Here is a 10,647-nt window from a genome sequence, read left to right as displayed (position 1 = left end):
GATCATGGTTTATATAAATATTAGCTATCTATTATCTATTATTTACAATTATATATATATATATATATTAATTTGTAAGTTTCCGTTCTCACAAAATCGTACTGTTCATAAGTACAGCGAGTAATTTTTTCACACGTAGCAAAAGGATAAATAAAGATCCATTGGTTTCTCCTCTGTCGCCCAAATCACAACCACCGCTTTCTTGTTTGATTTCCCCATCTCTAAATTCATAAAAACCTTAAAGTGATCCAACAACGCCTCCCTCACCTCCAGTTTCACTTTTCCCGATTCGATTGGGATATTTATTCACGCTAATTCATCATTCTACTAATCGTAAGTTTGATTCAATCTTTCGGTGTATTTTCTCCAATACATAATTATTACGTTTTAATTCAGCTGACGATTGATAAGTGACTGGCTGACTTTGATTCAGTACTCAAATGTCAAAATCATTCATTTATGTTATTTGGATTGGAAAATTAGGGCTTTTTAATTGGGGTAAAGTTCCTTATTCAATTATTTACAATGGTTCATTATATTGAAAAATTTGATTATTTGCTTTAACTACCCAGCAAAAATGATGGTTCAGATCCTGATTAAGAACCACCCCCAATCTAGAAGCTTCATCTTCATTGAGGGCATTTTTAGTGTTATTCTTTTTTTTATCTCCTGCTTTCAAATTCTGATGTCATCTGGCTTCTTGAAATTATGACGGTTTACTTATTTTTCGTGTCATTTTTTGTTCTTATATGCAGGCAGTTGTAACCTTCCTGAGTAATGCATAGGCAAAGTCAGCAGCAACCAACTTCATGTCCTAAAATTGTCAAAGGTGATATTTTTTTTAAAACACACTTTACTAGAAACACAATTTCATTATTTGTTTCTATTTCAACTACTGTATGGTTTATGGATTCACTAAGTTTTCTTTTTTAATTCAATTCTATTCATTTTAGAAAACTTCAGCATTGTGCACAGATATGCTATATTCAAAACTTCGGCGTTAATATTTATAAATTTATGTATATAATTAGCATTGAAAAGTCTGTTCTCGCATTATGTGAACTCTATACCGTCAATTTATGTATATAATTAGCATTGATAATGTGTCGAAGGCTGCAATTGATAATAAACTACTTCTGTCAGAATGTCCTATTACTTTCTTCTTATTAAGGCTATCTCATTATTATTTTAATTGTATACCAGTGTATGAATTAACATGTGTTTGTAGTTCTTACTTCCATAATTCAATTATTGGCTTTGCCTCTTAAGGTGTTTGATGTATTGTCACAGAGAATGTGTTCTTTTTATGTGTCATGTGTGGTTTAGTGATTTTCATTGACAATTACAAAAAATGGGTTACTATGTCAAACATAATATGAATACTTTATACCATTCTAATCATGTCCATTTAATCTGGGGTTCTAATGTTATTTTGACAATAATATGATTATTTCAGTGGAAAATGAGGGGAATAATTGTTAATTAAATGCGAAGATATGGGGAGTGGTTATACTTATGCAGGAGACATGTTGATTGCAGGGCATGAATCAAATAAACTGTAGTGAACCAAAATAGCTGGAGTGATGATCATTTTACAGTCGCAAAAAGGTAATAAACACTATTCGCATACGACTGATCATTAAATATTAAAATGCATGTACCCACGTTTAGAGTTGATTTTGATAAAACGTTTATCATGTTATTTGAATAATTATAGCTATGGTATTCAATGGGTAAGTTAAAAGCCGAACGGGCCTCATGACGAATAGCTAAGAAAAAGGGGTTGAAATTGACCACAATATGCCCAGGCCTTATAACAGAGCTGAAATGTCTTTTGATTAATATAGCCCTTTTTTTTCCTTCTTGATGTTGTGGGATATGCATGCAGTCCATTTTTATTGTAACTAATTATGTATTCTTTTTTTTTTGCTTTGGAGTTAAATCTTGAGCTCTACTTGCAACACTTCATATAAAGGTAATTAATTAATCCATCAGGTTTAGTTTTTTTTTCCTTTTGCGTGTTACTAGCATATATAAAAGATAGTTGAGGATATATGTGCAAATATTATTGTATTCAGTTATCTACTCCTTTTCATTAGTCATATACGTTTACACTCTTTGTAGCAAACTATACATAAACTAATAAGTAATAACTATACTTTCCAACAGGTTTGGAAGTTGACACCAAGAACAAATGGATGTAACCAAATGTGGTAAAAATTAAAAGAACCCATGAAATAGGTTGTTTTGGCACAAATATGGGGCCTATTAGGACAACTAGACAAATATATTATCCAAACTACACAGTTTAAGATAAAAGGTGGCTCTCTCTTTTGTAATTATGGTATGCTTTACCTAGAAAATTTACTTACCTGTAGTTATGATACCCTATTTTGCAACTAAGTTGTAACTAACAAAAATCAACTGTTCTTTTGTAATTATAGTATTGTTTTCGACCAACACTCATACATGCGTTAACTAGGTTTGATCCGCCGCAACGCGCGAGAGTCACCAGCTAGTACTTATTTAAAAGATATCTTTATTAATAAAAAGAATATATATAAATATTAAATGCATTTTTTAGTTTAAAGTAAGTTATTTAAAACAAATCTCTTTATATAATATATTCAAAATTGTATAAATATTTATTTAAGTATTTTATTTATAGTTATAATTTTTCATAATTAAATATACTATTTATTAAATTAATAATTAATCTATGTAATATTTAATTTTCGCAAGACCACCCGATTATCAAATCTCGAACGTCTATCTATTTTTATATTCATTGTTGATATTATAGTTATTTATTCCGCAGTTATTGTAATTATGATTTCTTGTCGGTTTTTCCCGAAAAGCTTGATCTACCTATTTTCTTAACGAATCACTATCTTTTGCTTAATTGCTAAGGTGAGTAATCACTCTCTTTTTTACTTATTTTAAATCCTTTTGGGGACATATGCGTATTTACAGTATTTATCTATTATCTAGTATACAAAACCGCAACTGTTTAATCCTTGTGTGTATATCAGTTTATACCTAACTGGCTATTTGCTTACTTGATTTATTTGAATACATTTCGGAGAGGCCCAACATATTCACATTATAGTATGATCATACGACCGTCGTAGTGGCCGGCGTCCGACGCATGACAACGGTTTCACCGACAACCCATCTTGGTAACCAATGCCCAACGCATGGCAACGATTTAACCCTTTCTTATTTATGTGTTTGATTTGTTTATGTGCTATGGTTTAACTGTTTATCTCACAGGAACAGTTTGCATCTTTATTTATTATATATTATTGTTGTAGTGTCTTAAACTGATGTTTTACTCACTTAACATGTGTTATTGACAAACATTTCTATTGTATACGCATATGCAGGTTATTGTTGAACTAGTTGCAAGATTTGGTGAAGACTTAGTGAAGAATTTAAATTATAATAAATTATCAAGTATAAATCAGGACTAGTTTAGTTTAATTTAATTTATTTGTTTGCTTTATTTATAAATTACGTACTTTGATTACTTGGATTTGTCTGAATATTTAAATCAAATAAATAGATATTGTCATTTTAATTATTACATGATAGTACCTTGAGAGCTCCTTGATATTTCCGTCTTAGGTTGGGGTGTATACTTATACTCTTAAAGTCCACATATGTACACTTCTTATGAGGTTTGAATAGTTGCTCATTTGATTTGGACCACATGGTTTTGTTTTTTCACTTTTGATTTGAAAATATGTTTTTTTTTTTCTTTTTACAATTCTAGTTTTGATGATACTTGGTGTTTGTACATTTCAATGTCACTTTTAATAGAACCATGAATATACAGGTTACTAAAACTATTTCATGGTTTCACTTTTATTTTAATAGAATCATAAAATTCTATTTATGATGATACGTCGTATTTGTGCATTTCAACGTCACTTTTACAATTCTATTTACATGTACCTTTTCTAGGATTTCGAAATATACTGTCAACTCTATGTAATTCTATAATCTAATATGAATTTTATTCTAAACCGAGTTTACCCGCAGCAATGCGCGAGCACTTTCACTAGTTTTATATACGGAGAAAGTGAATACGGTGCTGTCCACCGCCTAACCTTACACGAAAAACACATCAAAACTACCTAGTTGTTTTGATATTAACTTAACTAGTTCACATCTAACAAATCCTAAAATACATCGTCGTTTCCGGTGGCAAACCTTGGTCGTTCCCTATACAACTAAAACTGAAGACGCGGATTGATGACTGGATCAACCCTAAACGTCTGATGCTTCCTCACTTCACCCCTATCTATAACGATTTTATGAGAAGGGCTTGGCTTGGGAATTTCAAGCCTTTGCAGGTAAGCTATACTTATCTATCAACAATAATTGATAATCGCCGATTGAAATTGATCATCTAATTATGTTGTTAAAACACATATTTAAAGAGAATTGCTTTCAATTTGATTATAGTATTTTAATTGGTCTATAAACCTCAATTCCTTTAGAGTCAGCAATGATGATTTCAAGAAAGCAAAGAGGGAAGAACACAAGATTGATATTGCAGATAAGAGAAATACCATTAAAGATACCAATGCACAAAGTTCAACAGAGTTTGCTCACTTAAATCTTGTTGATGCTAAACGTACAAGCAAGGCTTTGGTTTGGGGTTCTCATGTTTTAAGCCTTGATGATGTCATTTCAGTAAGTTTACCAAAAAAAAAATGTTTTTTTTTCATGCCCTGGGGTTTATTTGTATTTACTAACTAATCAATCAGTTCTAGAGTTGGGGACTTGGGGTGTTCATCGGTTTGGTTTTCGGTCCATCTGGTTTTGGATTTTATTTGGTTGTAACCGAAAACCTAACCGAATAATCAATTTGCATAACCGAAAACCGAACTGGCCACATTTGGACGCTCAAGAGTCTATAGAATTGTAAACTTTTTTGGAGAAAAGTGCCTTAGACAAATTAATTCTAAATCTTTACTCTTCAAAACATGGAGAAATCAATTCTAAATCTACACCTAAAAAGGGCTAACATATTGCCAAATCTTCACAATTAAATGTAGGGGTGAGCTTTAACCGACGGAAAAGGCTAACATATTACCGAATTAACCGAAAAAACCAAACCGAAAAAACCGAACCGAAGCATTAACCGACGGTTTTTTTTGTTTTATTGAAAAACCGAAATTTCAGTTTCGGTTCGTACCCATTTCTAAAATACCCAAAAAAACCGAACCGAACCGAAACGAATAACCGAACCGAACCGATGTATAACCGAACCTAATATGCATTTTCATGATACAAATTTTAATTTATAAATGTATAATCGATCGATGTCACCTTCTTTCATATTATAATACAAATTTTAATTTTTTCATTATTTTCTTTATTAAAATGTAGGCAATGCATCTAAAACATCGTTTAATGCGTATAACCGAAAAAACTTTTAGTGTTTTTTATATTAAGAACTTTGTTATATTCAAACTCTAGTACTCTTTCAAGTTTGTATTCGTTTGGTTCCACGTAACACACACACACAAAACCCGAATATAACTGAACCGAAACCGAAAAACCGAAACGGATCGGTTTGTATATTTGAAAAACCGACTTTTTCGGTTTCAGTTTCACCTAAAAACCGAACCGAACCGTGCTCAATCCTAAACGTTAAATATCTTAACACATTTAATAATGCAACAAAAAGTATTATTTTTACACTTTTGCTTTCACATGTAAACCTTTGTAGTTACTATTGCAACCTATAACATATGCAGGTATCCTACAACTACAGTCTGAGACATTTTATAGTGCATGCGTAGCCTATAAAAAAGGCCTTCATACAACCTTTCTTGTTTTATGAAGTCTGGTCAAAGCAGGAAGGATTTTTGCTTTTTGGCTTCAACTTCAGATGATGCTTTTTAATGGGTTACTGGGTTTGCAGATCAGAATTTTTAATTGTTCACCTCATCCAATGGCTACTGATTTTTCTTATTCACATGTTAAAAGTAAAAGCCCACTTAGATCAAGAATGATTTGCAAGCTATAAGGAATAAAGTCAAAGATAAATGGAAAACAACCGGAGATGATGCAAGACGAACGAGGAGATACTTGATTTATAGTTGGATAGGTTTTTAAATTTTTGTTGTTACTTTTAAGCCATGTAAATGCACATGTTACCTTTAATCCATGTAAATACTTGATTTATCTGTTGTTACTGTATTTAGAAGAAATACAATAATTTATTTTTTGTTATGTACTTTGTTAGCACCTAAACAGATGTAATACACATGTTTGTATGAAATTAGTTTCATCTAGTTGGAGACATGTTGCACAGTTTTACATTAATTTTGACTTTGGAAGTCAAAGATTTCATGTCATTACTGAAATTGTGAGAGTTACAATTGAGCTTTATTATATTTTGGCATGTTTTGCTTTATATTGCTACGTTTTACCGTTTAAGTTTATATTGATATATTCTGGCCCGTTTAGCTTTATATTACTATATTTTGACCGGCGTCAATTTATATTGCTACGTTTTTACCGTTTAAGTTTATATTGATATATTTTGGCCCGTTTAGCTTTATATTACTATATTTTGACCCGTTTAGCTTTATATTACTATATTTTGACCGGCGTCAATTTATATTGCTACGTTTTTATCGTTTAAGTGTATATTGATATATTTTGGCCCGTTTAGCTTTATATTATTATATTTTGACCCGTTTAGCTTTATATTACTATATTTTGACCGGCGTCAGTTTATATTGCTACGTTTTTATCGTTTAAGTTTTTATTTATATATTTTTTCTCGTTTAGCTTTATATTACTATATATTGACCGGCGTCAATTTATATTGCTACGTATTTACAATTTAAGTTTATATTGATATATTTTGGCCCGTTTAGCTTTATATTACTATATTTTGACCCGCTTCAGTTTATATTGCTACGTTTTTACCGTTTAAGTTTATATTGCTATATTTTGGCCCGTTTAGCTTTATATTACTATATTTTGACCCGCTACAGTTTATATTGCTACGTTTTTACTGTTTAAGTTTATATTGCTATATTTTTTGCCCATTTAGCTTTATATCGCTATACTTTAAGTGTCCTTGAAATGAGCCTGTGATTTCAACAAAAAAAAGTAGAAACAAGTTTATTAAAATATAAAAACTACTGAAAATATCTAAAATCTGTAGAAACAAGTTTATTTCGTACATATTCTCAAATAAGTAGTACCAAAGAAAATCTACAAAACTGTTAAGCCTCCAATTCGATTCACAAATCATCCTTCTCTTTCAAATAAAGACTCGTCTTCCTGCGAAAAATTAATGTAAGTACCTTACTAACAAACACTAGTTATTAATAAGTATAAACTGACCTTTTTTTTCGGGCATCCGGTGATGTAATGACCCGGTTGCTTGCAGTATGAACAAGCTCTCTTTTTTGGTGCTTCCAAGGAAGACTTGATTCTAGTTGCACTTTTAGGACGACCCTTAGTATTTGTTTTTACTTGTGGATCACGAATAGAAATTTGAGGCATCAATTTTACTTGCGAACTTCCTACGTTAGAGTTTTGTATGGTAGTTTCCAGTTGTTCAGAATTTGTTCGAACGCTTTGTTCTTCTAAAAAGTTCATCAAGATGGAATTTAGTTTCTTTATCTCAGATGGGGAATCTCTTGCATATTCGATTGCTTTTCTAAAGTTTGATTGAACACACCATAAAGTTAACGCACTGACTTCATTTTCACTATGTATGTCTTCAAGCCCAATTTTGTGATTATCAGACTTATACCTAACATCAAGTGTCCACCTAGGTAAAATATAATGATCAGGAAGGGTTTCAACATTCCTCTTCTTCAACACATATAATATATGCTTGCATAATATCCCATATGTTTCGAACTTTGCACATGAACATGTTACATCTATCTTATCTAAGATCCGAAAGTTAACAATTCTCCGTATAGTTTGTCAATATCGAGTTGTCCAACCTTATATTTGATCTCTTCTAAATTTTTGCTTATCGTAACATGGGTTAAATTAAGAGTAGCTTCGGTCCATTCTTTCTTGAATACATCAAAGAACTTTCTAGTGTAACGTTGACCTGCTTTTTTCTCTATCATATTTACAGAAGAAAGATTTGGCTTGGAGTCGATGGTCCTGAAGTCTTCATCATCTTCGGAACCCCTTCGACACACAAAAGCTTTATCATACTGGATTACAAATTCATTTAACATGGTATTTGAATTCACAAATCCATCAAAAAAAGAATGTATGCTCTCACTTCTTCCACTTGATGTCATGCCAACAAAAAAACAATCTTTCAAGAAGGCTTTAGCCCAATATCTGCGTTGCTTATACATCTCTGTTATCCAACTACCACTGTCAAATTGGTATTTACCACATAAAATTTCCCAATTGGTTTCAAATTCTTCAATTGTATTACTCTTTACCCACCGCTTGTATGGCTCTTCATTGTCACTATAACGAGCTGTAAGTGATCCAAGATGTTTGATTTGATGTTTCTTTATATGCCATGAGCAAAACCGATGTCTTGTTTTAGGAAAAATTGTTTTAATTGCATTTCCAATAGCTTTGTCTTGATTAGTAACTATTGCCAATGGGTGTTTATCAAACATGCACTTTAAAAATGTTTGAAATAACCATTTAAAGGTATATTGTTTCTCATTCTCTAACAGTGCACCGGCAAAAAGTATGGATTGGCGGTGATGATTCACCCCGACAAATGGAGCAAAATGACATTTTAAAATTGTTGGTCATGTATGTGACATCAAACACAATAACGTCCGCAAATTTTATATACGAGTCTCTTGATCTCCCATCTGCCCAAAATATATTTCTAGGAGACCCATCATCACATAAGTCCACAACAAAATAAAGGTTGGGGTCTTATAATAATTTGTCTTGGAAATGTTTAATTATGCCATAAAACTCCTTACCTCTGTATTGTTTCCGTTGTTCATTCAAGATATCGGCACATTGTTTTGACGCGACATCATTTTCACCTGGAATTTTCATGGTATTTACGGCCTTCTTGATTTGACAAGGTCTCAACCCGGATTGACCAAGTTTCAACATTAGAGATTTGCAAGCCATTGAGCGGTGAAACTTTCCATGAGACCTGTGCTTCATTACTTTGGTTGGAGTAGCAGTTAGCTCATAGTTGTGTGCATCATTAAATTCATCCACTAACCATTTACCATCATTACCAATTGAAATCCTAAGATACGCTTCACATCCCATCCTTAAATCTTTACGACGTTTCACAGCATCTCCCCCAGAAGTACCACGCTTCAAATCTTTAAAACCCTCTTTGTTGCATACATATTTCAATCGATAGGCCACATTTGTTTCCCTATTCTTAAAAGGCGAACATTTGCGTATTCCAAATCCATGTAAAAACGCATATATATTATAGAAAGTATATGCGTCATCAGGAGTATCAAAAACCTGTCCGATTACTTCAGTTGTTATTTCTTTTTCAACTCCAAAATCCAGGTACACATCTTTTGTTTGCTCTACTTCAACATCGAAACCGCTATTTATGGCCAAATACCCATTTGCATCAATATGTTCAATCAAATTTGTTTTGTGATCTTCCTTCTCTGATTGAACTTCTAAATCCATTAAGGCATGGACGTCCTGTATCAACAAAAGCGGGATTTCAGAACACATGATGCTAATAATCAAAACATTAATGAATACATATCTCATAAACAATCATCGGATCATATCAGTCTTTATTACTGAATAGCAGGTCAAGAACTTATTAAGATTGATTAACTACTATGCTGATCTTACTTATTGATTTAAGAACTGATTATGATTAGGTGATCACCTTTTGATTTAGTAAATGTAGAGAAATACAAATACAACCATAATCAAGAACCTGGTTAATTATTTGAAAACCTAAAACTTAAGAATCATTCAAGAGCTATATGAAATAGAAATACTGTCATATCTGAATGATTAATTTCTGCACGCCCTGCTGCATCCATCTTCGTCCTTGTTATTTTCCGATCACCACATATTGGAATGACCTAGGGTTGTTGTTGGGTTTGCAATGAAGCAGCCGAGAGAGATGTGATCGCATGTACGTGTTTCTATCTCTTTTAGTTTTAGGGTTTTTTAATATCAAAACTACGTAGTTTTGATGTGTTTTTCGTGTAAGGTTAGGCGGTGGACAGCACCATATTCACTTTCCCCTTTATATATATGTTATAAACATTAGATGATGAGACTTGGAGAAGACAACATAACTTAGGTTATATCAATAAATTGACAAGGTGTTCTTATAATATTCATGGATTTCTTGTTACAAACTTGTTTACTTGACATTTAAATTAATTAATGGTAATATTGTCACTTAATAGTGTCACATGAGTTTTGAGAAATCGGCACGTCACATTTAGGCGTTTCCATTTAAGCCGGGGTGTTACAGATGGTGTTTGAAGTGGAGTTTGGTGCCGAACGAGGTTGAGAGCATGTTTGGGATTGTTTCTTAAAAGTGCTTATGGCTTTTTGAAGAGACAAAATATCCAAAATGCCCATTCAAAAGCACCTAAAAGCTAAATTGAAGCTTTTAGGTGCTTTTGGAGAGGTATTTTGAAGTTTTTAGATATTTTT

The 10,647-nt window shown here is 32.2% G+C and overlaps 1 long non-coding RNA gene and 1 pseudogene across 2 annotated transcripts; one reads left to right on the top strand and one right to left on the bottom strand.

Moving 5' to 3' along the window:
- Positions 1 to 286: 286 nt before the first annotated feature.
- LOC143603612 (uncharacterized) lies at positions 287 to 1,797 on the top strand. Its single transcript, XR_013148098.1, has 3 exons — positions 287 to 333; positions 1,540 to 1,608; positions 1,718 to 1,797. It is a non-coding gene; the product is annotated as an uncharacterized LOC143603612 (long non-coding RNA).
- A 5,367-nt stretch (positions 1,798 to 7,164) lies between these two features.
- LOC143603611 (protein FAR1-RELATED SEQUENCE 5-like) lies at positions 7,165 to 10,221 on the bottom strand (annotated as a pseudogene). Its single transcript, XR_013148097.1, has 2 exons — positions 9,898 to 10,221; positions 7,165 to 9,859 (listed from the first exon to the last, which is right to left on the bottom strand). The product of XR_013148097.1 is annotated as a protein FAR1-RELATED SEQUENCE 5-like (transcript).
- Between the last annotated feature and the right edge of the window lie 426 nt (positions 10,222 to 10,647).

This window comes from Bidens hawaiensis, unplaced genomic scaffold, assembly GCF_021521415.1.
Source record: "Bidens hawaiensis isolate Kalapana, Puna unplaced genomic scaffold, B.hawaiensis_p1.1 tig00062277_1, whole genome shotgun sequence".
Classification (NCBI taxonomy): Eukaryota; Viridiplantae; Streptophyta; class Magnoliopsida; order Asterales; family Asteraceae; genus Bidens; species Bidens hawaiensis.
The sequence above is the reverse complement of the archived record's forward strand: the minus strand, read 5'-3'. Positions and strand labels throughout refer to the sequence as shown.